This window comes from Peromyscus maniculatus, chromosome 17 (genome assembly GCF_049852395.1).
Source record: "Peromyscus maniculatus bairdii isolate BWxNUB_F1_BW_parent chromosome 17, HU_Pman_BW_mat_3.1, whole genome shotgun sequence".
Taxonomy (NCBI): Eukaryota; Metazoa; Chordata; class Mammalia; order Rodentia; family Cricetidae; genus Peromyscus; species Peromyscus maniculatus.
Window position 1 is genome coordinate 29,187,159 of NC_134868.1, and position 5,973 is coordinate 29,193,131.

At 35.2% G+C, this 5,973-nt stretch overlaps 1 non-coding gene across 1 annotated transcript; it reads right to left on the bottom strand.

Moving 5' to 3' along the window:
- Positions 1-986: 986 nt before the first annotated feature.
- Positions 987-1,059, bottom strand: Trnak-cuu (transfer RNA lysine (anticodon CUU)). The gene has a single exon. It is a non-coding gene; the product is annotated as a tRNA-Lys (tRNA).
- Positions 1,060-5,973: the final 4,914 nt, after the last annotated feature.

Below are 5,973 nucleotides of genomic sequence, written 5' to 3' on the forward strand. Positions count from 1 at the left end.
TAAGCCAGGCCCCATGCCCTGTAGTAGATGGCCATCATAAAATAGACTTAATGGTATTTTTAGAGGTCTTGTTTTCTCATAATGCTGTGTCAGGATATTTTTTTCTTCTCCTACATGTCTTTTGCTTATATATTATGATTTCTGATTTTGTGATTTAGGGGAGTTCTATGCATGTCAATGTGTGTTTCTATTTCTATATGTGTTTCTTGTGCTTTTTCTTTGTTTCTTTTTCTGTTCATTCTTTCCATATTCTGATTTGTTTTCAGTTTTCTTTCTTTCTTTCTTTCTTTCTTTCTTTCTTTCTTTCTTTCTTTCTTTCTTTTTCTTTCTTTCTCTCTCTCTCTCTCTTTCTTTCTTTCTGTCTTTCTCTCTCTCCCTCCCTCCCTCCTTTCCTTCCTTCCTTCCTTCCTTCCTTCCTTTCTTTCTTTTTAGATGTCTGTTTATTTTCTAATGAGAGAGAAAGAAAGAGTGTGGAATTGGGTGGGTGGGGAAGTGGGGAGAAGAGGAGAGGCAGGGGAGGGGAACCATAGTCAGAGTATATTGGATGAGAATCTTTTCCATTAAAAAAATCAAATAAACAAAAAGATAGAAAACAGGCATCTAATAATAAGAAAATAAGATAATATAAAACAAGAACAGACAACAAACCACAATAGGGATGTAGTGGGTAGCCATTCCAGCTTGGATCTGGAAGTTCCAACCTGCATTGAGACTCTGGCAACTGTCACGCCTATGAGGCGGGGCGAGGGGAGGCACCTGGGGACCCGAGAGCTGGATGGGCCAGCGCTCGCTCTGGGCGCTCTCTCGGTGCCGGGACACGGGACGGTGAAAGGTGGACTGTGCAGAGCTCCGGAGAACACCACTGGATTGCAATACACCTTCCCCAGACCCTGCGACCTACCCATTACTTAATTTGTGAGTTACGCCCTTAAATAAATATCCTTTTAACTACGTGGAGTGGCCAAAATAATTTTTCCAACATCTGGCGCCCAACGTGGGGCCCGAACCCACGACCCTGAGATTAAGAGTCTCATGCTCTACCGACTGAGCTAGCCGGGCTTTTTTTTTTTTTTTTTTTTTTTTTTTAGTTAAAAGGTTTAGTTAAAAGTTTTGTAGCATGCAGGGTACCTTCCAGTACCATGAACACGAGTCCATAGGGGTGAAGGCTCTGGTAGGCATCAGCTCGACTTTTCTATTTCCATGTTCAGTGAATTGCATAGGCGTTATCTTCAGCAACAGGGTCTTGTTGTCTGTGGAGAGCAACCAACAGCCTTGTAAACGTGCTGGATTGTTTGCAAGTTACCATGGGCTCCTTTGGTCAGGACCTTGATTCCATTTCCAGGATTGGGAGCTTCATGTTATGATGAGAAATGTCCGGTTGGGGCTCTGTCTCCCCTATCGTTTGGCAGTTTTATTTAGATCCCCTTCTTGCAGTTGTTTATTTAGGAAGCTTCTACTGTCTCATCTTTTCAGATAGTTCCTCCAGTGGCCCTTAGTTTAGTTGTCCTTCCCCATACTCCCCCCCTCCCATCTTCCCACTTCCTCCCCATTTGCATTTAAAAAACATGTATTTTATATTTGTCCATGTGTCTATGTGTGTATATGTGAACGTGCTTGCTTGTACCCATGGAGCTGGAGTTATAGGCAGTTGTAAACCATCTGACTTAGGAGCTAGGAAATAAGATCAGGACCTTTGAAAATTCAATAAATGCTCTTAGCTGCTGAGCCAGTCCTTCAGTTCTAGTCTTTACATTTTGAGTACAGTTTTAAATTATTCCTGAAATATTTTTAACATAAGAGGATGGAGATATTGAAACAAATTAAATATCTAACATTTAATTAATTGCCTGAGTAGATGATGTTAGGTTACAAGATAAAAATATTTATATTTTTTAAGGTATTTCACATATAATACAAAAGAATAGATAATAAAAATATTAATGGATGATTCAGATGAATAAAACATTATTTCTATGCCTTTCTTTTAAAATTATTATTATTATTAATTTATTGTTTAGTGCATCTTTTTATGTATTTTTATTTTTAATACTTAAATTCATACATCTGTATAATGTATTTGATTAAATCTGTTCCTACTCCTCTTCAATTCTCCATATGCTCACCCCCTACTCCTTGTTTTCATCCTTCTAACTTCATGTTCTCTCTCTTTTTTTAAACCTACTGGCTCTATTTGCTGCTTTTTATATATACATGGCTGTAAGGGCATGCACAGGAACATGTGTAACCCAGCATGGCTTGCATCCTTATAGAAAACTGACTCTTTCCCTACTAGGCATTATCTGCCTACAGCTATGTCGGAATTTTGTAGGCCCTTCCCAAATTCATACCAGGATTTTGGCTGGCTTAATCTCATGCAGGTCTTGTACATTCAGTCACAGCCTCCTTGAGTTTATGTGAAATGTTCCTGTCCTAACTGAAAAACGGTATTTCAGCAGGCCACAGTGACATGTGGCTCTTAAAAATCTTTCTGTCCTTCTTCTACTGATGATCACATTAGGAAAGGACAGAATGATATAAATGTCCTATTTGAGTCAGAGCACACGATCTCATATTATCTGTTGTGATTCTTTGTGCAGATTGCCATCTACTGCAAAAAGAAATTTCTTTGCTTAAGGTTGAGAGTTTCTTTAGTCTATGGATATAATTATAAATATTTAGAAGGCAGTTTGATGATATGTTCATTCAACAAAATAATAGTAGTAGGTTATTGATTAGGACACTGTCCTATCCAGCCACAGGTTCTTGGCTTAATTAACAGTATGAAGCACAAGTTCTGTCTTAGGTAGAAGGCCTTAAATTCAGTCAGAACATGGTTGGTTACTCCCATAGCATCCATAGACTATTTCACCAACACTCACATAATTGTAGTTTCTAATTAAATAGTAGATTTAACACTTTCAAAACTATTTCCTAGTGATACTTCATTTGAAAATAGTTCTTGTACTTGCTAATGTTGTACCAATTTTGTATTGAAAAGTAGAGATTTCAGACAACAACCTGTAATCAGATAATTTAAAGAATGTTCTTCTGCCATATAAATCCTGAATTGCATCATGTATCAGTCAACACAGAGGGCAAGAGTTAGTTAGAAGAGAGAATATTTTGGGATCTTATATAGGCAAGAGAACATGGAGGAAAATAGTACTTGGATATGAGAATTAGCTCAAGAGGTAGGATAAATAAATCTTCTATATATATGTAGGCCAAGGAAGAAAGTAAGCAGTTCCTGGATAGTGGATCATTTTTATTTTGTCAATGTAAAAGTGTGAAGGTAGAGAATTTAGGAAATTATAATTTCAAATTTTGTTCTCTGATATTGTTGACTTATGTAAAAAAGGGCTTTTAGAAGGATATTTACTACAGAAAGGACATGTACATACATACAATAGAAACATATCTCTATGTGAATATTGTACATTTTTATTAGTAATGGAATGGTTATATATCATTTCAAAAAAAACCAACAACGACATTTGTGTGGTGTTTGCATAAAATATTTGAATGAATAATTATGGAAACATCATTAAGACCTGATATTACCCCCATGGAACTGGACCAGGCCCTCTGGATAAGTGAGACAGCTGATGAGCTTGAACTGTTTAGGAGGCCCCCAGGCAGAGAGACTGGGACCTGTCCTTGGTGCATGAGCTGGCTTTTTGGAATCTAGGGCCTAAGCTGAGACACTTTTCTCAGCCTTGGTGCAGGGAGGAGGGGACTGGATCTGCCTCAACTGAATCTACCAGGCTGGGCTGAATCCCCAGGGGAGACCTTGCCTTGAAGGAGGTGGGAATGGTGGGTGGATTGGAGGGTAAGGCTGGGGGGTGGGAGGAGGGAGGACAGGGGAATCCGTGGCTGATATGTAAAATTAAATTAATTATAAAATAAAAATATTTATAAAAAGACCCGATTTTACAAGGAAATAATTTCAAGAAAATATTATATAAAGTTTTATTCATATTAAGAGAAAATTATAGTCAATACGTCTTAAAATTTCACATCAATTTGCATATTTAAACAAATCAATAAAAGTGTTCTAAAGATTATAGAGCTCATTATAGTTTTATTCTTTCTGATGAATGTAACACCTGTGAGGTATTTACACCTTTGTAAGTTAAATATTGTCTACATTTGGTATATACACATATATTATATGTTTATAATATATTTATATTTTGTTATGTCATTGCTAGGTATGAATATATTAAAAGCTCCAGTAATTGAAGTAGGTAAAGAAATGGAAGAGTGTATAATATTTTACATCATTCCATCAAAGTGTTATCTCCATTTATGCATGACTTCATCCCCCAAAGACAGGAAAGGAGATGGGACATAAGATAATAACAATTCTTGGAGACCTGAGACATATTGAGGGGTTACTAATTCTCCCAAGGAATTGCCTCTCACAGACACAGAGCCAAAATTACATCTTTAGAACTACTTCGGTCAAGATTGATTAAATATTGTTATATTATTTCCATATTTCCTGCATAAGTTGAAATTTTAGAGGTTTATTTAAGAAAAAGAATCCACTATGTATCTCCCTTGAATGACTCTTCCCTAGAAGTTGTTAGGTGATGACCATTGCTAATGACTTACAGTTAGCTTGTGAGAGGCTTTATTTTCCAAAGACATTTAAGAATCTTGGGTTGAAAAAGTCTTGTTTACATATGCAAGATGGTGAAAGCTGTTTCTGTTTCTAACACTGCTAGTTTGAATTAGTTAAGCTTATTGTCTTCTTAAGTTTGCTAGTAGAGATATAACCAAACAATTTTCCATGTTCTCAGTGACCATTGTAACAACTTGAATTTGAATGTAGAAATGTTTTCAAACACTTTAAAACACTGTCATTTTTCTACAGTTCCCAAAACACATAAAATTGAATATATAAAGAAATAACTCCACAGAAACATGTGCAGAAGTATGAACAAGTAATGGACTAGAGTGTAGTCAAGATTGGCTAATATGTGAATGATACCCAATCACAGTCACCCTTTGACATGAACACATTGAGAAGACATTTGAAATCTTATAAGTGTTTATAAGACTGGGACTCTCATTTATGGGAAGCAGTTTGGCATTACCTAATAAGGGTAAATATGTGGATTATCTATAAATGTAAGAATGTTCCTTGTGTTATCATCTGAAAAAAATTTTTACCTATGTGCAGCAGGATATACATAGAATGGTTTTTATACCGGTGTTTTCACAAAAATAAGACTTGGAAAGAACTTAGTGTCTGATAAGATCATCATGAATGAAGGAAAGTCCACATTTAACATGAATCTCAAAAACATTATTAAGCAATAAAAGAAAATCACAGTAAATCCATACATAAGCTTGATATGACTTGATAGTATAAACTAAAAATCAAGTTAACTAAATAACGATTACTTAGGAATATGAATATTTTGTATAAAATCAAATAAATTAAATTTAATAAAATATGAAAGATATACACTGGTAGCTAAATGAATATTTGTCTTATTTTAAGTATACTATATAGATATTTGACATTTTTTTTAAATAACTGAAACATACAACAAAATTGAAGCTAAGCATGAATTCTTATTTCGGTAGAATAAACTTTGAGTTTCCTTTTCTCCTTACCTAAAAACACTATCTCACATACACTTAAAATACTAAATATAAACTTATGATCTTTTGGTCAAATTACTGAAAATTATCTTAAGGAAGATTTCACGCTTCCTATATTGTTTGATTTTGAAAAAGCAAACCCTTCTCCATTTCATTGGGTCTTACTCAATTTTTTGTAAAGAAATCTAGTTCTAGGAAAAGTAAGTTATTCCAGCATTTATCCTGATTTTTCGTTTTTAAAAATACATTTTCTGTTAAAGTGTTTAGTATGACATGGAATCCTAAGGGATAGGAGGTAAGGCAATGGGTGGACATGGGATGGGTCAAAAGATGTCTTGTTTGGTAGTTTATCATTCT